The 23,047-nt window shown below is 39.2% G+C and overlaps 1 long non-coding RNA gene across 12 annotated transcripts in view; it reads left to right on the forward strand.

Moving 5' to 3' along the window:
- LOC103348351 (uncharacterized) overlaps positions 1–23,047 on the forward strand; it is a 117,568-nt gene that overhangs the window by 32,110 nt on the left and 62,411 nt on the right. For 5 of the 12 annotated variants that reach the window (XR_011380212.1, XR_011380210.1, XR_011380211.1 and 2 more), the window contains 3 exons: positions 137–319; positions 828–1,011; positions 1,559–1,750. This is a non-coding gene — a long non-coding RNA (uncharacterized lncRNA). Of the gene's footprint in view, positions 1–136; positions 320–827; positions 1,012–1,558; positions 1,751–3,110; positions 3,239–23,047 lie in introns of all 12 variants that reach the window. The other 7 variants (XR_011380208.1, XR_011380207.1, XR_011380216.1 and 4 more) reach the window with 6 other exon arrangements.

Raw genomic sequence — 23,047 nt, forward strand, 5'->3', positions numbered from 1 at the left:
GTAAGAAGCCTAAAAACCTATGTTCAAATTTTCTTTTAAAATAGATGTTTGCATTGCTTTACGCATTTGTTAAATGGTCCCCAAATCAGGCAAAGTTAATACTTTTACAAAATACATAAACCACATTTCCTTACAGGATGAAGTTGGGCTTAATAGCCTAGGCTTACTTCACTAAGAAACTACACAATTTCTGTTGCTATGTTTTGTTAGAAAGGAAGGAGAGGCTGTTTCTACAGGTGTCATAGAAAAATCAATACCAAGCTACGGATTATTGGATCCCATAGAACCATGGAGACTTGGCAGTGAAATTCTTCCAAAGGTGAGTAGGTGCATTGATTTTCCTTCTTGTGCCTGGAGAATTATGACACTAGGAACAGAAGCTAAATTTAGATTGGAAGCAAGTTTGATTTGAAATTGTATCTTTTGGACATTAATGATCAGTTTTTCAAACAAATTTAATTAGAATTTGAGCTTATAAATTGTTATGTACTTTTCTCAGATTCATTTCTTGATTACTTTTGGATACTTTTGAAGAAAATAAACAACTTGGCTCTTTGCTAACACTTTCATTTGTAATTCAGACCTAGTGATTTTCTTGTGAAATAATTGTAAAATACAATCTAAACTGTAACAATGCTATCACCAATAATATAATAACACTTCAGCTTCTAAGAAAAAGCATATTATTTTCACAACTACATTTAAAAACATGTACCCATCACTAATCTGCCTTCTTTAAACCTTCCTTATTTAAAGCGTGCTTGTCCAGCTAATTTGTGCTAACATTTTTAGACACAAATTTGCCTGTTTACTTATTATTCTTCTAGATTTCTCAGAGTTGAAAAACCATATATAACACATTGGTTGTTTTACTGCGTCGGTTAGCATTCCATCCGTGCAGGCAAATGGTGTTCCCAGGCTGGAAGTATCAATCCCAGGGGAAGTCAACTGAAGAACATTTTATGCATCACTCATCCTATTATGAGCCTTGTGCTACTCTCTCTCTACAAGGTAAGAGATTTATTGTGTCTTGGCTTCTAGCAGTAGAAAATGTTGTATGCTAATGTATCTTGCTTCAAAGTATATTTTTTGGAATCTATAATGGGCAATATAGAAATTGTTTTATAAGCAAAAGAATAATTGGAACAATTTGAGCTACTCACACACGCTATTGCATGCTCATCTGTCCCTAGGTAGCACTTGGCTGTTCTACCCTGGGACCTGCATTCTGTAGTACTGTCTTCCTCATGTGAAGTGAGGTGGTAAATTGGTCATTTTTATAATGAATTTGAGCAATGTAGATGATTAAGGAAGAAAATTCAAGCCTCAATGTAGAAAATTGCCAGATAGTATACTACCTTGTTTTGTCTGTAGAAAGATACAATTTGAGTTTTAGTAATTTGTGGGATCAAAAATTGATCATGAGAAAGTTGAGACATGGAAGTACTAGCAAATTCATGATAATGCATATAATGGCCTCAATGTAATATATTGATTTTTGTCTTTTTACTGGCCAGTGGAAAATTCTTACTGTTTTTTCCTTATCCTGAATTTTCAGACTGGCTGGAAGAACAACCGAAGTTTCTTTTATAATTTGTACTCCAATACTGAATCACCCTAGTTAATACTCTAACTGTGGTAATACCCAAATGAGAGTGTTCTATCAAAAAGATCATCTTTTAGAAGGATGCTACTGCATTATTAATAAACTAACAGAAGATGCATCACTTTCGATATCCCATCTGATGAGGTAAGATCTATCCTTTCCCAGGTTGCATTTGATTTTATTTATCATTATCCTAGCCCCAAGAAAGTTTATCAGTTTGATACAGAAATCTGCAATACGTTTGAGATAGTTAACATATTTGTTTATATATATATATCTCACATATTTTTTAGTATTTTTCCATTCTTTGCAACTTAGAAAATTAGCTAAAAATCTTATCACTCAGCATATCATGCAACATATTTAAATAAAATAGAAATTATGTACAATATTAAATGGGGGCATGCTATTTTCTAACCCTTGATGAAGTTTAATTTTTGTGTGTGAGTACTTAAATGTGAAAAAAATCAAAGGCAATGGCATACTTGGAAGTATTTCAAAATTAAAAGGGGTAAATAAAGCTTTTTTGGTAAGTTGTAGCTTTGCGTTTACTCTTATAATAATATAATGTCCGTGTGTAAAGAAAAAAAGAATGGTGAGATGATGGAGGAGCTGGATGTAAGTCAAGTCCCAGGTGCTGGGGGATACAAGGTGAGAATACAACAATCTCCAACTCTCTTCATTTGGTACGCTCTGCATTTGGTTATTACCTATTCCACCAAAATGGAGGTTCTCTCATTATGGTTCAAAATTACTTGTGTTTTGGATACCACTACTTTGTATTTTTGTGCCCAAGTCTCAGACTTCTGAACAATGTAGCCCCTTCTCCCTTTGGGTTAATCATTTCATATGATGTTTCTTACAATGTTGCAAAGATGAGTGTCTACCGGATAATTCATGATTTGTACAATATTGTGATATTCCCTCGGAAAGTGACAATGAGTTGAAACATAATTACTTAAATATGAAAATAGGATGCCAGCTTTTTTTTTTTTTTTTTTTTTGACAGGCAGAGTGGACAGTGAGAGAGAGAGAGACAGAGAGAAGGGTCTTCCTTTTTTTGCCGTTGGTTCACCCTCCAGTGGCCACTGCGGCCGGCGCGCTGCGGCCAGAGCACCGCGCTGATCCGATGGCAGGAGCCAGGTACTTCTCCTGGTCTCCCATGGGGTGCAGGGCCCAAGCACTTGGGCCATCCTCCACAGCACTCCCTGGCCACAGCAGAGAGCTGGCCTGGAAGAGGGGCAACTGGGACAGAATCCGACGCCCCGACCGGGACTAGAACCCGGTGTGCCAGTGCTGCAAGGTGGAGGATTAGCCTAGTGACCGCAGCGCCGGCCAGGATGCCAGCTTTGCTGAGTACAAAATCTTTGGCTCATTATCATTTATTTGCTTGCTTTGTTGTCATCCTTCTGGTTCTCTCTGGATCCATCTCTCTCTCTCTCTCTCTCTCTCTCTCTCTCTCTCTCTCTCTCTTTTTTCCCTTGACTCCTCTATTATATTCCAGTTGGCAGTTAAAGAACAGAAACAGAGCAATGAGACTGCCTGGCTACATTTTCCCAGTGCCACCAACTGGGAGTTAAGCAGACAAACATTTTGAAAGCCCAGCCCATTTTGTTCCCAGCAGGATGGCAGGTAAAAGCATTTCTGTAGGAAAATACACACGTAGTTTCTTTAGGTCCTTGGTTTCATTTCTCTTGTTTGTTGGTTGCTGGGGAGAAATGAAAGTAAGTTGGGGATTAAATCCTACGGTCCTTAATCAGATGCCCAGCAACTCCTCATTATAGGATGTAGAAATTTCACTTTTGAGGATTAACTGTGGTGGTTTTTGGCACTCAAATGGGTGTCTCCATCTATCCAGCATGTTGTTAGGCTTTCTACCACTGCCTAGTGGTGAAAGAATTCCAAATCGTTTTAATAATAATCCTGGTTTATTAGAAACTAACTATATGAGGTAAAAATTCTTGTCAAATAAACATACGTGGGAACAAGTTCTTCAGACAGTACATTTTATGTGAGAACTGATTTAATTGTGTGTAGTTTTGGTGACTGTTTCCTATGTGGTAAGTATAAGCCTTAAACTGTAATGAAGCTCCCTTAACCAAGTAGAGGAAAGCACTATATTAATGCTTGACCTTTTGACCTGTCAGTCTACCACGTGGGCTGCCTTTCCCTCACATTTATGCAAATGAGAGCTTAGGGAGCAGACCGGATGAGGAAAGGCATGGGCTGTTCTCCTAAACCAGCGCTGGGCTGTGGAACTGTCTCCTCAGACGATATTGCCCCTGCTGATGGTTGAATTGGGATGAGTAAGTTCAGTGTGTGTAACTACTGAATGCATTTGTACAGGAGCTTAGATCACCACGCAACATGCATTCAGGATGGATGGATGTGATCTACATTTCCAATGGGGAAACTTCAGGGACATGCCAGTTACCGTGACAATATCGTAACTCAGGATGTTCATCAGCTGGTGCCCACATGCATAATTATATATTAAAACAATTTTTACAAAGCATTTTCCTTCACTGGAGTTAGAGCCTTCATGTGCCCATGTTACCACGGTGTATAACCCTGGGTTGTTTTGTTTTACGTTCTGTGGTCATCCTATGGGCATTTCTTATCAGACTGCATGGAAAAGTTTGCAGTGGAAAATAAATTTTGCTTTGAAGTTAGCAAGAAAAATAGGAATGATTAAAGAACAATGGATGCCCATACCATAAGTAGATGAAGTCTTTTCAAGAGCATGAGGTTCCTTCTGTTTTAGCAGTTAGACAAATTCTTCAGCCAAGTTGGCCTCAAGCTGACCAAGATTTTCTATTTATAACTGTCCCTTGGGGTCCATGAGGCATCTTGGATACTCATTTGTTTTCTAAGGAAAGGTGCAGAATCAATAAGTTAAAAATATTCCCATCACCGCTTACTTCTCTAGTTGACTATGGCAACACGAGTGTGGATTTAACTCAGTTCATTCAGACGCAGGTCAATCTCCACCCTCCACTGCACTGTTGTAAACTACAGGGGCTCCTTGTTGCCTAGTGACACCTTTGTTTAGCTGGTGTCCTCTGGTTTTCAGAACCTTCACCAGGATAGCCACAGATGAGAGCAAGGATTGCAGGGTAGGATAAAAGGATGATATGATGATTTTTTGGTATTTATTTTTCTAATTTTTAAATGAAGCATTCTGCAGAATAAAATACTTCTCTTGATTTTGGAACAAATAATTGCATAAAATGTAAATTACAGTATATTTGTTTTGATGACGGGTCTGGGAAGGATGAGACAGTAACCCTTCAAAACCTGTGGTTCTTGGGGGCATATCTATTCCTAAGCTTTCCAAGGATGTGGCATTTCTTTATAGCATGGAATAAATATTAGTCCTCCTGAATAGATTCATTATTACATATTAAATGCTTGTGGTCCATGATCCAGGTCAAATATTTGTGCATTCTTTTTTTTTTAAAGATCTTTTTACTTTATTTTTTCAAAGTCAAAATGACTGAGAGAGGAAGACACAGAGGCAGAAACAAAGAGAGATCTTCCATCCATTGCTTTATTTCCCAAATGGCTGCAACATCTAGGAGTAGGCCAGGCACAAGCCAGGAGCCTGATACTCTGTTTAGATCTCTGAAGTGAGTGGCAGAGGCACAAACACTTGGATCATCTCCTGCTGTTTTCCCAGACACGTTAGCAGGGAGCTAGATCAGAAGTGGAGCAGCTGGGATTAGATGCTGGCATTTCAAACAGTGGCCTATCCCACTGCATAGTCATATGCACAAATTTGTGCAAATTTTTTAGCCAAGTAATAAAAATGGTTGAGGGGAGAGAACAAAGATTCCTAAGTACCTGAGTATGTTTTCCTAAGCATATATATATATGCTTATATATATATATATAAGCTTAACTATGCTATATATATATTATATATAAAATTATAAAGCAATCATTATATATAATGCTTTATAATTTGCTTTATAATTTTAAAAAAGGTTTGATTTGCCTACATTTGAGTGAAGCTGCTGTTTGAGATGAGTGTGCTATGTTTATTTTTTCAAGTCTCTTTGAGAGAACGTTTGTTCAGCTTCTACTGTGTTCCAGACACAAGTCCTCCTCCCCTGACTCTATCACATATCTCAGACACGCCTGTTCAAATTTTAAAAACATAGGGCTGGGGCCGTGGCTCACTTGGTTAATCCTCCGCCTGTGGTACTGGTATCCCATATAGACTCCTGGACTCCGGGTTCTAGTCCCAGTTGCTCCTCTTCCAGTCCAGCTCTCTGCTGTGGCCTAGGAGGGCAGTGGAGGATGGCCTAAGTGCTTGGGCTCTGCACCCACATGGGAGACCAGGAGGAAGCACCTGGCTCCTGGCTTTTGATCGGCGCAGTGCCAATGGTAGTGGCCATTTGGGGAGTGAACAAATGGAAGGAAGACCTCTCTCTTTCTCTCTCTCCCTCTCTCTCTCTCTCACTGTCTATAACTCTACCTGTCAAATAAATAAAAAAAAATTTTTAAAAACATAGAATCAAAAAACACAAGGTTATGAGACAGATGAATTGGCGGTAGGTGAATTATAAATGGCCATAATTTCTTGATTCTATGCTCATTCTTAACCTAGAGAGTTTAGATAACATTCAAATGTAAATGAAAGCTCTATTACAATTTGTAAATTTTTGTTGAACTTAAAGCTTAAGAAGTTGTTTTCATCATCTGTGTTTCAGATATATGGAAAGTTCTTGTTCTCCATTTGCAGCTTTGACAAATACACTACACTTTATGATTTTACTGTTTTCACTTTTTCCACCTTGTTTCCCATTGTTTTTGAACATGAGCTACTGAATTTTTTTTTCATTCTTATTCCGGTTTTTGTGTACTTCTTGTGTATTAAACCAAGAGATTAAAAACTCGCTGGAAAAGGGACTCCGGCTTCCTTGCGGTGAGATCTGGAGTGTGTGTGTGTGATGGGATGAAGGCAGTACAGCTTGGGTTTCATACGCACTTGTAGTGGTTTACCTGAAGTTGGATTCAGTGCTTTGAGTTCTGGCTTTATCACTTGCTGCCTATATAAACAGTATCTAAACCTGCTTCTTCATCTATAAAATAAGTAAAGTAATCATATCCACCCCTGTAGGGTGGCTGTGAAGATTTAACAGGATAATGAATTTAAAACACTCTGCTTGTCATTTGGTAAGAGGTCAATAACATTAGCAATAATCTTAGGACCGCCCTTATTTTGTGTCCGTGCACATATATGCATGTACTCCATATAGACCTTTTTCTGTAGGATGCATTACTCTGAAAATGTTTTCTAATCAGAGAAAATGATGAAAAGGCAATAAATATCTGCCTTCAGTATTGCCAACTTTTACTGAGAAAGCACATGTCCCCTCATTCCTTTTGAATGCCCTGCCTGGCTGCTTCCCTTTATTGGTGAACCCTCCTTTCAAATAAACACCTGAAATTCATCCACACAAAGGTCTAGATGGTAGAGAACATTGGAGAGGTTGCCCTTATAAAGGCCAGTGACCTCTTATCAAGGATCAAATACCAAGCTTATGAGATGGCAAGCACCTGGTCGCAGCCGGAGACATTTGTCTAACAGGGTGATCTACCCTTTGCCTCCCGGAGATCTCCCCAGAGTAGGACCGGTTAACTGGGCCAAGGGGGTAATGTTAGCTCTGCCTGCTGGAGCTCTCTGTGGGGTTTACTGACATCCTCAAAGGCTGCCTCTGTCTCTAAGCCTGGGGCCATTTAGGAATGTCTGTCAGCTTCTCCATTTTTTCCCCATTTGTGTCTCGTGGGTCTTGAATCTAGTTATGCCTTAGACACAAACTGTAATACTTTGAACATTTTCTGCCTAATATGCCTCTTTATTTTTGGATATACATCCATTTTTTTTTTCTACCAACATCCTATCCTGGGTTGTCCATTGTATTGCTTGCACAAAGATCTGTATTCATGATTTAAAGTTTTCAGACATCAAACTATGTTACGGCTGAAATAGTCTTCCTTTCTTATGTAACTTGTTTCACCTTTATCACAGATTTTAGAATTCGAAGGACTGCATTCACATTTAAGGTATGCCCTCTCTAATAAGATATGCTCTGTAATCGTTTACTTTTTCAGCCTTAGTTTATCGATGGCATGAGAATAGAAGGGTTGCCCATGGCTTGCAAGGCTCAAATCGGATTGAAATGTTTTGAAAACTTATAAGTGGTATAGAAGCTTTTTTGTCTTCCTTTTACTCATTATAACTCCCTCCTCAAGCAATTTTTTAAGATTTATTTTATTTATTTGAAACAGAATTACAGGGAGCGGGGGTGGGAGAGCAGGTCTTTTAACCACTGGTTCACTCCCCAGATGGCTGCAACGGGCATGGCTGGGCCAGATGAAAAAACAGGAGCCTGGAACTCCAGCCATGTCTTCCACATGAATGGCAGGGGCCCACCTTTTGCTGCTTTCCCAGCTACATTTGGGTGTTTGATCGAAAGTGGAGCAGCTGAGACTCAAAGTAGTGCTCATGCAACTCATTGCTGTTGTAGCTGGCAGCTTAACTCGCTGTGTCACATGGCCAGACCCAGCAACTTTTTACAGAGAGGGGCATGAAGAGGCACATTAGCCTTAATAACTTGTGAGATTTAGGATTATCTGTCTTTGCTGTTTTCCCTATTACATAAAGTAGCTTTTCTGTGTATTCCTAAGTCTGTCCATGGCCTTCTGTCAGCATTATCACTCATGCAGAAACAGCCCAAAGGAGAAAATTCTCAAATGAAAATATCAGAGGGAAACATGCACTGGGAACCCGAAGGGCCCACACTGATGGGCTGCATCCATGTGCCGGTTCTCCCGGGATCAGATCATTCGTCAGAGCCTGTTTATGTGGTGCTGTGGTCAGGCTGATATTCCCATGTCACTCAGAAGTTTGGACGCAGACCATGAACTGTGATATTTTCAGGGTGCTTTATACAGGGAGAAAAGATGACAGTCACAGTTTATTGAGTACCTACTGTGTATCAGGCACTTCCAATAGTAAGTACTCACTTTGTTTTTTGCTTGACACTATGTGGGCAATGAGCTACAGACTTTACCCAAGTTATCTAGTCCTTAAAGCACCCTGTGACACTAGGAAATTAGCTTACTGAAACAACCCACTACATATAATCTTGCAGAATATCTTACTTTCTAGACTTATCTGATAACCTTCCTTGTTTCTTTTTTTTTTAAGATTTATTTATTTGAAAGGCATAATTACAGAGAAAGGGAGAGAAAGACAGAGAGAGGGACAGAGAGAGAAAGGGAAAGATGGAGGGAGCGAGAGAGAGAGAGAATGAATCTTCCACCCCTGGTTCACTCATGGCATGTCCATTTTTGGGCTGAAGAAACTGAGGACTCTCTGAATCCAAAGCTAGTGCCTATTGGGTTTTTCCAAGGATCCCAAAAGGCATCTCTCATATGAGTGTACTGTAGCTGAAGTCACGGGGATACGGAGCATTGAAACAGCTTGTCTACGTAGCTCCATGTGCAAGAGCTGGGATCCTCTCCAGCTTGTCCTAGCACTGTACATTATACCTACACACTGCCTTTTCAAGGCACTTAATTCTTGGGAAAGGCTTTATTTCTTTATAATTTATAGTTTATTGTGGATTAATAGTTTTGTAAAAGAGAATGAAGTTGAATTATCAGAAAAACATAAAACACAGACATATACAACAGAAACTCATTTTTTTTTTTTTAAATTATTTATTTGCAAGGCAAAGAGTGAGTGAGTGCTCCCACCCATTAGTTTACCTTGCAAATGTCTGTAACAGCCAGGTCTGGGCCCAGAACCCGAGCTGGGTCTCCCATGTGGTACCCAGTACTTGAGCCATCACTTGCTACACTTCAGGGTGCACTTCAGCAGGAAGCGGAAATTGGAGCCAGGACTGAAACCTAGGCACTCTGTGACACACACTAACCTCTACAAACTCAGCTTTTTGTTTTTGGGTTTAACAAACATAAAATTACTATGTCATATAGTGTTTTTATCTTGTGATGGACTGCTACAATTGTTTGACCCAGAACCCACTTATGAACAAAGCATTGAGGAACTCTGCTCTAGGCCTTTGATTTACTTATTTATTTGAAAGAGTTATAGAGAAAGGAGAGAGAGGGAGTGAGGTCTTCCATCTACTGGTTCACTCTCCAAATGACTTCAGTGACCAGGGTTGGACCAGACCAAAGCCAGGATTTTTTTCCAGATCTCCTAAATGGGTGGCAGGGGTCCAGGGGCTTGGGCCATCTTCCACTACTTTACCAGGTGCATTAGCAGAGAGCTGGATAGGAAGTAGAACAGCTGGGACTTGAACCAGCAACCCTGTGGGATGTAGGCACTGCCGGTGGTGGCTTAACCTGCTGCACCACCTGGCAGTGGTGCTGGCCCTGCTCTAGACCTTTGGGAACTAACCTACTGGAGATAAGGCAGTTTCCTCACATATTAGCAGAGGTCTTGTCGCTATGGGTTTAATTTCAATATTTACCAGGGAAACCTTGGATAATACCCAGGTAGGAAATATATTAAAACACAGAGTTAAAAACTATTTCTCCTACTTTTTGTTTGTGTTTTTCATCTAATTAAAGGTAAATAGTAGGCATTAATGGTATACCACAGGAATGAAAAATTATATGGAATGCATCTATTATTTAAAGGCCTACTGTCTCATAACTTAGATGACCACTGTAAATTAGTGTATTTGATATAATAGAGATTACACTGTATTGCAGGTATATTACTTTCTCTCCAGAGGATGCACTTTTGGTTGTGTTGATTAATTAATATTCTTTTCCACTGTATCCAAGAAAATTAAAGAAATTGGAAGAAGTATGATAAAGCCAGCAAAGCAAATATTTCTCATTAGTTCCCACTGTGACTATAGAAATGCTTGTCACCTACTTCTTCTTGCTGGCTGAGCATGTTAACTTAGCACCAGTCCCTTTTTCAGCATTCCTTAAAAAATATTAAAATAGCATGGCCACGAGAAACAGCAAACACATGTTTCCCAGGGGAGAACAGGGACTTCACAGGTACCTATCGCCACATCCATCTACAGAAAAATCTGCTGAAAATAAATAAGAGAAAGGGCTTAATAAAAAATGTAAGTTAATATATATTTTTAAGATTTGTTTGTTTGAAAGGCAGAGCTACAGAGAGACAGGGAGAATAGAGACCATGAGATCTCTTTTCATCTGTTGGTTTAAACATCAAATGGCTGCAAAAGCCAGGTCAGGGCCTAACTGAGGCCCCGATCCAGGAACTCCATCCTGTTATCCCACATGGGTGGCAGAGGCCCAAGAACTTGAGGCGTCTTCCACTAGTTTCCTAGGAGCATTAGCAGGAAGCTCTGAATCAGCTGTGATTGACTGGCACTCTGGGATGCTGGTGTCACAAACAGTGGCTTAACCTACTGTACCACAACACTGGCCACATCCATCCTTATTCTTAAGTAGTGCTTTGTCTTGAGATGTAATGTGCTTTTCAAATTTAAGAGTAATCCATACATTGGTCCCTCACTGATGGAGTACCCACTATGCACCATGTCCTATAGATTTCTGGATTTTGGATATACAAATATGCGGTTCTACCCTCAAGGAGTTTCCTGATTGGTTGAGGAGGCCACAGATCCAGATAGATTCAAGACATCATAGCACTTGATACAATCTCAAAGGGACTGACCTTCCTGTGAATGTAGACGAAGTTACAAATTCAGGCTCTGGAGTCAGTAAGTGCTTTACAAAATACTTGACACTTAGCCTAGATTTGGAAAAATAACCATGGGCTCTTTTCATTCATGACCTATTTTACTGGGGACTCAGTCAGTCTCCCAGTTGAGTATTGTTTTTATGAAATCTTTCATGTTGTTTCTCTGCTTTACATCACATCCCTGTGCTAGACAATAGCAGAAAGTTAGAGTGGCTAAAAGTAAAATTTTATTTATACTTTCAATATCACTCTACTTCTGTCTTTGCCTTCTTGAATGCCAGCAGCTTTCTTCTCATTTCAGAAACTCATGATTTGCTATTTTTATTTCTTTCTTCCCCTTTGACAAAATTCATCAGTAGTTAATGAACTCCTAACTATTAAGTGGGACTTCAGCTTTGTCCTCAAAGGAGCTATAAGACAAGGCACACCTAGGATAACATTTAATTTAAAATAATCAGCTTATGCATATTCAATTTTAGCTATAGGAACCTTGATAAAATAGGGGCTTTTGTTTATAAAAAAATGAGAAATGAATAAGTAACCCATAGGGAGATTAGAGGATGTTTTAAAACATTCTCCCTCTTTTTAAAAGAATTCGAGGGAAGAAGAATGGTGCTTATAAAAATAAATAAAGACTGTAACCATTCATTGCTAACTGGCAAACTGTATTGACAAGGTTAACAAAGAAAAAATAGAATGCTTAACAATAGGGAAAAATGTCCAAGTGAGCCAAATAGGTCACTTCAAAGTGTTTGCCCACAAATTAGACACTGGACGATTCACACAGAATTTAAAAGTCCCTAATCAGTGCCCAAACTACAGTAGATGTTGGCAGAAGTGTGAAGGTGGCAAAACCTTATGTATGTTAATAAAATGGCAAGAGTAAATCTCACTTTCTTATTTTTGTACAGACACATACTCTGTCCCTACCTAGAATACTGCACTTCTGACTTGAATAAAGATTACTGATGGTTGGGGTTTGGTAAGTGTCAGTTGCTTTGCACTTAGTGAAAGAGACTGATACAGTGAAAACACTGTTTTTAAAAACAGAAACTTACCATGTGTCTATCCATGTGCCAGAAACAGTTCTCCTAGGCACTGAGGACACTGGAGCACATGAGAGACACTTGCTCCCGACCCTCTAGCATTGATGGCCCTGAACAGAAGACAGAGATTCATTATTAAGCATAGGACAAGGTAACTAGAAGAAACAATCTGTGAGTATTGGTGTTTGTGTCTGAGAACAGTTCCTCAGGAAGAGAGGTTTCAGGTGAGAGCTGAAAGACTGATAGGAGCTGGCCAGGTGTGAAGAGAGCACGAGCCCATGCAGAGTTTGGGGCCCAAGGATAGAATGGAGTTCAAGATAGAGAGGAGTGTGTGTGTGTGTGTGTGAGAGAGAGAGAGAGAGAGAGAGTGAGGGAGTGAGAGGGAGTGAGAGAGAGAGAGAGTCTTCTATCTGCTGATTCACTTGAGGTGAGGCTGAGCCAAAGCCAGGAGCCAGGAATATCTGAGTTCCTAATGTGGACAAGGCACACGTAGGCCCATCACTCTTGCTTGGCCCATCACTGCTGCCTCTCTGGCACATTAGCAGGAAACTGGATCTGAAGTGGAGTGGCCAGGACTGGAACCAGGCACTCAAAAATGGGATGGGAGAGTCCCAGCCAGTAGCTTTAGCTCCTGTACCACAACACCAGCCCCTGTCTTGGACTTTCACAGTTTCTTGTTGCATATCTGTACAATAGGGGAAATGATAGCTACCTTGCCCAATTTATAGGGTGACTGCAGATTGTATGAATATATAAAAGTACTTTGCAAGCAATAAAATGTTATGAACAGCTTTTTTTAGTACTGCTTTACATGACTAGACAAAACTATTTGGGGAAGGGGCTGGCATTGTGGCATACCAGGTTAAGTTCCACCTGTGATACCTGCATCCCATATGGACACTGGTTTGAGTCCCAGCTGCTCCACTTCTGATCCAGCTCCCTGCTAATGCACTTGGGAAAGCAGTGGAAGATGGCCCAGGTCCTTGGACCCCTGAACCCATGTAGGATACCGGGCTCCTGGCTTCAGCCTGGCCCAACCCTGGCCAGTATGGCCATTTGGGGAGTATACCAGTGGATTGAAGATCTCTCTCTTTCTACCTCTCCTCCTCTCTCTGCAACTCTGCCTTTCAAATGAATAAAAAGTAAATCTTAAAAAACTATTTGGTGAAAATTGTCTCAAAATAGAGATATTTCTGGAAAGAATAGATGAGAAATGGTGAGCTCAAATAAGTCAAGAGGGTGACATTAATATGCAGGGTGTTCCATCGGAACAGTGAATATGGGATAGTGGGGACTGTGGCAAACCAGAGAAACCTTGACCTGCCTGAAAAGTAAGACAATATGTTGTCATGGGGGAGTACAAATGTTAACAATACCACGCATAATTTAAATTCTATATTATTAAAGATCCTATCTGAAAGCTGGAAATAAAGATGTTTATGTGAACTTCGTTTGTGATTAGTTCAGATATTCAGCAACAATAGTGTGGGCCATGTGAAATAGGCCCATGGATACAAACACACACATACACACACACACCTGTGAATTTTGGCCTGTGGATTTGGTGTCAGATGCAAATGAATGAAAAAGAACAAGCAGAGCCTAATCATTTGAAAATCATGTTAGTGTCATATAAGTGGACCATGTTTTTTTGTGCAAAGACTGAACACTGGACTGGAATACGAGAGTGCAAATGGCAGGCTTTATGTTCTTTGTCAGCAGTCTGCAAAGACATTTTGCTTACTCTTTCATCTCTTTTCCCCTTCTATAAAACCTGATGCTACCCTCAGAGTCATATTTGTCAACTTCACTATTGAATGTGGTGCTCTCTTGTTCAGAGATCTAAGGTGGCTCCCATCACATACTGCATCAACTCAGAATCTGACCTCAGTCCCCCTTTCTCTTGCCTTGCCTTCCTCCTCATTCATTCCACTGAAACCATTCTTTCAATTTTACTATTTATTCTCCACATCTCACTCATTCAGTGTCATTCAGTGTGCATTTTCCCATGTCCATTGAAGTTACTAAAATTATTTTTGTTGGTTCTCAGCTCTGAGCTTTTTTAAAATCACAAATACACAATTGCAGCATTTATTGTTAATGTACTCCTAGAAATTTTCTTAAGATGAACAAGAAATTTGAACCTTGTTAATTGTTTATTATTATGGCTCTATCTTATTAAACTATATTAAATCTCAAGCCACCTAAAAGTAGAAGTAAATACTTGGGTAGGCATGCACAGACATATATAGTATAATGACTGGGTTAAATCTAAATTTTAAAGACTAACTTTCCTAGAATATGCTTTTATTTTGTTTTAGCCTTTTCATACTATTAAAGTGTCCCCAAAGTGTTGTTAGCCCAATAACTTTCATATGTATTTGCATGATGTCATGAAAACTTCCCTTTTATTTTTAGCTTTTTTTTCCCAATAATGAAAGATCTGAATATTATATTTCTTTTTGTGAATACAAAGAAAAAATTCTCAGGAAATTGGATTTGCTGAAAGGAGTCACATATTTATTTTTGTATTTGTTTTCCTTGTATCTTGGATATCCTAATATAATTATAGACTTCCAGTTTGTTTTATTCTCAGGATACGAGAAGAGGGGGGAATGAGTGATCTCTTTTCACTTTTTGTTATTCTGAGTTCTGCCCTTTGGATATATGGCAGATAACTCAGACTGATTAGAGAAAAGTCGGTAAAGGAAGTAATTTAAGGAGGATTACCTTCCTGGGAAACTTTGTGACCCCATTAGAGAATTTTTCATTTTAATCTTTATATTATGTTCAATTTTATTTCACTTTGCTAGTAATGGTTCATGAAATATTTTAACTGAAAAATATGGTAGTCTCCTCTTACATGTGGGGATACTGAATGCTGCACCTATATATTCTATATTTCCCTATATATATGTAGCATATATTGATGAAATTTAATTTATAAATTAGGCACAGTAAGAAATTAACAATTAAAAATATTAAAATCAAGCAGTTATATACTTAATAAAAATTATGTAAAACATATGATTTGTTCACTTCTGGAATTTTCCATTTAATATTTTCAGACTGTTTTTGACCATGGGTAGCTGAAATCAGATAAAGTGAAACACTGGATAAGGGGAAACTGCTGTACTTAGTTCCCATTTCTTCTCTCGGACTTATACTTTGAAATAAGTTAATAAAACTTAGTTATGTGTACAAGTTGTTTAGAGGTGGCTCAGGTAAAATCACTGGACTGGTTTTCCATAACACACTCACAAAGTAGTTAGAAAAATGTTAATACTTGACTCTTATGTTTACAGAGTCACAAATGAACGGCCCTGATTTATGCATAATAAGATAACTGTGGTGATTGAGTCTTCTTGAAAGAGTGGCTGCTTGCAATGAATTTGGGTTTTGACAGATGTTTAAGGAGAAACCCACAGCTGTATAGAGTGCTGTTTAGACTTCTTCTATAGGAGTACACAGGCAGATAATTGGTTCTGACAACAAAAACCGAGAAGTTTTGCAAGGAAAACTAAGAGTAGCAGGTCTTCTGTAATAGTGAGTACTTCTAGCTTATCACTGTGGTTACAAATGGTTTCCTTCATACAAACCATAAATATAAATGGTGACAATACTATTCCTTACTAACGTCTGTCATGTATACCTACTGACTAATAAAATGTGCATAGTTGCTGTTGCATATTGGAAGTGGGATGAATGAAATATAGGTACCTTCTTTTTTAGTAAGAAAACTTTAATTTTTATTCTTCTCGAGTTTCTAATAAAATCCAAAATAAAACTTTAGAACTGGATTTAAGTTTTGATATCATTGCTATGACAGAGTGTTTAAAATGAATTTAAGATAACATGCTTGTAAAGTTCTTACTGAACAAAGAGAAAACTTTATTTGTACATTTTCAAATAGGATAGAAAAAAATGGTCAAATCTCAGTATCTGAAAGGCAGTTTATATTTTTATAATTGACAAAAAGAATAAGTACATAATAAATTTAATACATACAGGTGTGAGCTATTCATAATATATGAAATCTGTATAGAAGAAGTCATTGTTTCAAAATGTGTTTTACTAGAAATACCATTATAACTATTAAGATGCATTTAATGGTTCATTATATCCTTAATTTATCCACCAGATATGCAGAATGAAAAATCTAAGTATACACAAATGCGACATTAGATTTTCTACTATAATTAAAACACATTTGTAAACTATCAAGCTATCTTGTTAACTGTCCAAATTTATACCATAAATACAACTTTGCATAAGTTGGCTTGAAAACCTATTTCCTTCATGATCAATTTATTTAATTCATAGAAGTAGTCTATTATAGATATATATAAAGGAAAATAATGTTAAATTTCTCACTAATGAATTTCTATCCTTAATTTTCAATAATTATTGTAAATATTTTTCATAAATATTTATCAATATGATGTTTACTGATTACATCCTATAATCCAAGCATGGTGCTAGGCTCTCAAGATTGAGAAATGAGTGAGCTAAATTCTCTGTCTTAAAGGACTACAGCATCAGTTGGGCAGACCAAGTACCACACCACTACCTAGAGAGAATTCAGTGTCAGTAAATCTGTACATGACATTGAAGTTAGTTGCTGAAGTAGGCAGAACGAGGATATAAGGGGGAATCATTGTAGGCAGAGAAGAACATCTGCAAAGGTACATTATATCTCTGTTTGGGATCTCAATATGGTGGATCTCAATATGGTGTTAATGTGTGGGGAGTGTCAATGAATTAGAAAGATGGGATGAGACCAAAGGATGATGATTTCTGAATACAAAGAAAAGGAATCTCAATTTTTACTCTTGTAGGAAACACCCATGCAAGGTACATTTAAAAAAACAACAACAACAACAACAACAGCCTTTTGATTTGAAATGCTGTGTTATGTCTTTGTTGTTACTGCTTTTCAAAGATGCCTCACTCCTCCAGTCATGAGAATATATACATAGCATTGGGAGACACAAGAAGGGGAAGATTAGGAAGGCTCCAACATTTTCAGGTCCCTGGTGATGGGAAATAGGGAGAGAGTCTGTATTCAGCACACATTTCTGAGTTAGCATCAGTACATGTTAGTGCTCAGTTGAATGTGGTGTGACCGAGAGGGGAAGGGATTTTGATGAAACTGAGCCTTCTTTATTTATTTATTTATTTTTTACAGGCAGAGTGGACAGTGAGAGAGAGAGAGACAGAGAGAAAGGTCTTCCTTTGCTGTTGGTTCACCCTCCAATGGCCGCCACGGCCGGTGCACTGCACTGATCCGATGGCAGGACCCAGGTGCTTCCTCCTGGTCTCCCATGCGGGTGCAGGGCCCAAGGACTTGGGCCATCCTCCACTGCCTTCCTGGCCACAGCAGAGAGCTGGCCTGGAAGAGGGGCAACCGGGACAGAATCTGGCGCCTCGACCGGGACTAGAACCCGGTGTGCCGGCGCCGCAAGGCAGAGGATTAGCCTAGTGAGCCGCAGCGCAGGCCGAAACTGAGCCTTCTTTAGATGAGTAGTGCTGGAATGTTCAGTACTGTAGGGAGGCAAACTTAATGGGGGTGCGAGGGGAGATGAATATTAAGTTTGAAATACCTGTAAGAAAGCTCTAAAAGTTAATTATATGGACTTGGAATTAAAAACATTGTGAGTGTTGCCTGGAAAATGTAGAACAAGTATTTACATGACGGTAGACATCTTTCCTCTCAACCCCTAGTCTAGAAGAGTGAATGAAAGGATGGAAGGGTGCCGCAAATGGACATTTGGCAAAGCAGCTCACATTTAAAGGATAAGTAGAGAGAAGAGTCTCTCAGGGATCCAAAAGAAGCAAGAGTGATACCATGGAAACCAAAGCAAAAATGGATTTTGAGCAGAAAGATGTCCCATGGGTGTCAGATTTCACTAAGCTGCCAAGAAATACGTAGACAGACTGTAGTAGCATGAACCTTTGATTGGAGATAAGGAAGGGTGGTCACCTCAGTGTAAGTTAGTGGGGATGGGATTTCATAATGTGTAAAGCAATGAAGTTAAGAGTAGGCAGTGGTAGGCAGCCTGCATTTTCTTCACATTTGTGTCTATAAGCAGTAGTAGATAAAAGGAAGTATTTTTAGAGAGTTGAGCACATTTGTAAGGGAAGATATTGTAATAAGGAAGAAAACCAGACAAGAAATCATTATCTTATGGAAGTGCAGTGCCCAGGAAGGGAGGCCTTGGAGAGAAAATGTATACATTCCAGCTGCCCCCTGCCCACCGCCTTGATGGGGCAAAGGGGTTGTCAACTGGTAAAAGGAAGAGTTTCTTCCTCTTTAGCTCCTTCGTTGTTCAGGAAGTAGGAAGCAAGTGATCAGCTGAGGGCTGGTAAGAGGAGAGTAGGAAAAATCTGTAACAGCTGCTTTGAGGATTAGGCCAGGGAGCTGGGTAGGTGCCAGAAGGACTTTGTGAGAAGCAGTGACGTGCCATCTGTTTGCAGGGGCGTGGGTCTGCCCAGTGACATAGTAACACTTTCCATCATCATTGCATGGCTAGGAATAGGAGAAGAAAAGATACACTGATTAATACACCAGAGGATAAGATCAATCCTTGGACAGGACAGAGGGGAGTAGGGTATACAGTGATGTCTGAATGTAGCAATGTGTGCTGGCAGAGACACAATAGTCAAGACTTACTGTACCACTTTTACTTTTTACTACAATATTTGAGGTGTAGGCAGAAAAGCTTAATTTATTCCAAGACAGCTTTACAAGAAGACAAATATTTAGACAGGAATCAGCTTCTCTTTAGTAGATTCGTCATTGTGTAAGGCAGTTTAAATGGAGAAAAGCTAGACTCATTGGCTTAATTTCCTTGAATTTTTGTAGTAAAATGAATTCTCAGAAGGCTCACCCTTTGAATAGGATTTTAACCAGGAGACTATCATTATTTTGTCCAACAACTCTCTCTGTAATGGCTTGAGTTCTCCCTTGCATTCTAGTTAGTACAGGGCAATAAAGATTAACCTTTGGGCTGGGATCATTATAAATTTATTTATAAAGATTCCATTGTAGGCATACAGCTGATACTCAAGTTCCTCTGTTCTGTTGGCATCTTAAGTCAAACCTTTAATTTACTGCCAGTGAAATGCTGAAGTCTGCCTTCAAGTATAAAAAGCTTTTTCATTAATTCGTCCTAGGGGGTGTGACATAGAGGACTGTATACTGAACTTGCAGGTCTGCTTCTGCCCTCAACCACTTAAATCCAAATATGTCACTTTGTATTTCAGGGTTTCAGTGTAATCAGCATAAAAATAACTGTGCTTTCCTCCAAGGTTCAGACTGAGAGCCTGCCAGGGAGGAGAGATCACCTTCCAATGAAACTCCCTGAAATGGACATGAGGGCTCTATTTTCTCTCCTTCCTCTCCTCCTCTTTCTCTTCCTCATCCTGCTTACCTTTATCCCCCTCCTTATCCTCTTCCTCTCCTTCCCTGTCTCACCCTCCCTCCTCTTCTCTCTATCTTTACTTTTCCCTCCTCTGTCTCTATCTCTGTCTTCTACCTTCTCTTTTCCTCACACCCCTTTCCCTTTCATACTGAATGAAGTAAAAATATTCTGGAGACAGTTATAGGTAAGGTAAACATCACCTCCTTATCCATTACTCCCGTCGCCAGCACAAGTGCGGTAACTTGTTCAGGATACCTCTCTTCAGTGTTCCTAGTGCAACTGTGATTCATTCAGTCATTCAACCATTGAGCCATCATTTATTGAGTGCCTACTGTATTACAGACCCATTTGTAGTGCTAGTGACATCTGTGATCTTAAATGGTTTTCTAATGCTGTTTTCAGCCCAATGTGTTGAGATATTAGGTTCGTGTTTTGATCTACCCACTAGACTGTAGCAACCCGAAGAAAAGGATCATGCCTCATTTCTTTAAAGCTTTACTATGTAGCAGAGTGTCTGACACATAGTAGGTGCTCAATAAAGAACATGTTGGAAAAGTTAATAGCCAATTGATTAGTTAATATCTGTGCGTTCATTTATATGCTGAGATCTAAACCATGGGAAACATATTTATTGGATAGATAGCACAACTATCTGGCCTGTTAAATACAAAGAAATATACTTAATTAAATTGATTTTTCTGTGATCCCAGAAATAAAAGCAACTGAAAGTTGCAGTAAAACTTTTAAAAAGAAGGATTTTTGGAGAATGACAACAATAAACTCAGGCATTTAAGAAACATCCTTTAAAAATCTGGGAGGGGGCTGGCGCCGCGGTTCACTAGGCTAATCCTCCGCCTGTGGCGACAGCACCCCGGGTTCTAGTCCCGGTCTGGGCGCCTGTTCTGTCCCAGTTGCTCCTTCCAGTCCAGCTCTCTGCTGTGGCCTGGGAAGGCAGTGGAGGATGGCCCAAGTGCTTGGGCCCTGCACCCGCATGGGAGACCAGGAGGAAGCACCTGGCTCCTGGCTTCGGAGCAGTGCAGCGCGCAGGCTGTAGCAGGTGAACCATTGGAAAAGGAAGACCTTTCTCTCTGTCTCTCTCTCTAACTCTGCCTGTCAAAAATAAAATAAAATAAAAATCCGAGAGGGACAGATTAAGCACGTAGAAAAAACAAGATCTTTAGTTTTCATCGTTGTCATCAAATAAATTATCTTCATGAGTTATTTCTTTAATTTGTAACTGAGCAAATCATAAAATGAAATGAATATCAACAGCTTTGTTAAAAATGAAGGCTGGCCAGCATATGCTGTTATTTAAGAGGAAAGTGAATTTTTAAGATACCTAAAAAGTTGGTGCATTGTGTGGGTAACATCGCATTATCCTAAGAAGTTTTTATCTAACTTCTCTCAGTAGAATATTTGACACAGATGTTTTTCATCTAACTTCTCTCAGTAGCCTATTTGACATAGATGTTTTTCAATAAATTGGTAGTTGCTTGAGTTTATTGGATAAAGTTGCCTTAGTATTTTATATCAAAGGAATTACTTTCTGAAACCTGGTAGGCAAAAAGAACATTTGTCATACAGGTTCACTCTGCAGGACACCTTCCAAAATGGTCAAAACTTTTTAAAAATTCAATTCTTTACCAGTCATCTTTGGCTCATTTCCCCCAGTGAAGGAAATGGGTTGATTTTTTTTATGCATAATGTTTCTAGGCTGGTTTTTGAGAAATTGTACTTTTCTTCATAAGGGCAGATATAAATTATTCCAAAAGGTAAATTTCCTTTTTTAAATCATTCTTTAATATTGTCTTTCCATTTTTTAAGAAAAAAGGAATGCATAGGAATAATGAAAAAAAGCATAGGATTTGGATTCTGAGGTACTTAAATTGTTTTCTTTTAAGATTTATCTTATCTGGGGCCGGTGCTGTGGCGTAGTAGGTAAAGCCACCGCCTGCAGTGCTGGCATCCCATATGGGCACTGGTTCGAGTCCCGGCTGCTCCACTTCCAATCCAGCTCTCTGCTGTGGCCTGGGAAAGCAGTAGAAGATGGACCAGGTCCTTAAGCCCCTGCACCCATGTGGGAGACCTGGAGAAGGCTCCTGGCTCCTGGCTTTGGATCAGCACAGCTCCAGCCGTTGTAGCCAACTGGGGAGTGAACCAGCGGATGGAAGACTTCTCTCTCTCTCTCTCTCTGCCTCTCCTCTTCTCTGTGTGTAACTCTGACTTTCAAGTAAATACATCTTTAAAAAAAAGATTTATCTTATCTGAAAGGCAGATGGGCAGAGACAGGGAGAGATCTTCCATCTATTGGATCACTCCCTAAATGCCTGCAATGGCCAATGCTGGGCCAAGCAAAAACAAGGAGCCTGGAACTCTGTGTAGGGCTGCCATGTGGGTTGCAGAGGTCCAAATGCTTGGGCCGTTTTTCATTGCTTTCCTAGGTGCATTATCGGGGAGCTGGATTGGAAATGGAGCAGCTAGGACTTGAACCACTGTCTCACATGGGATGCCAGTGTTGCAGGCTGTGGCCACAATTCTGGCTCCTTATTTTTGAACATGGACCTTAGAATTGACTTATAATGTGTTACAGGGCAAATTCTTAATCTTCCTGTGTTTCAGCTGCATCTTGTAGGAAATGTAAATACTATTTTGAAAAGTAAATGAAATAACCTATTACAACAAGATTAAAAGTGGAATGAATTCACCTATAGAGAGATGTTTGCTCTGTAGTTGAACACTGTGGTTGTACCTGTAGTTGAAACACCTATACAAAATACAAATATATACTATATATATAACAAAATATACAAAAATAATTGTAACTGAAACAAAATGATTGAGCCCATCTGGTCCCATAGATGTAACTGAAGTTATGACTTTATGGTCTCTGTCTTACGTGTACTTTCAGGTATATGCATTTGGGTTCAGTTTTAGCCACTAAAAACACTAAACCAACAAATCAATATTCAGCAGATAGAAATTCCATGTTTAGATTTAAAAAAAATCAATTTTAATGAGTTCAGAGTGCAAGGGACCTGATTGTTGAAAATACTAATAAGCAAAGATCCAGCAGCTTTAGTTTATCGATTCATTCCTACTTTCACCCATAAAATATTTATTGAATGTCTACTATGTGCTCAACGTTGAAGATGGAAAGTAGTCAAAACAAACAAGAATGCATTTGTAGATTTTCTGCGATCCCCACAAATTTGATGAAGTTGTTATGAAAGACAACAGGGTT

The sequence above is a fragment of the Oryctolagus cuniculus genome, chromosome 11 (genome assembly GCF_964237555.1).
Source record: "Oryctolagus cuniculus chromosome 11, mOryCun1.1, whole genome shotgun sequence".
In the NCBI taxonomy this organism is placed as follows: domain Eukaryota; kingdom Metazoa; phylum Chordata; class Mammalia; order Lagomorpha; family Leporidae; genus Oryctolagus; species Oryctolagus cuniculus.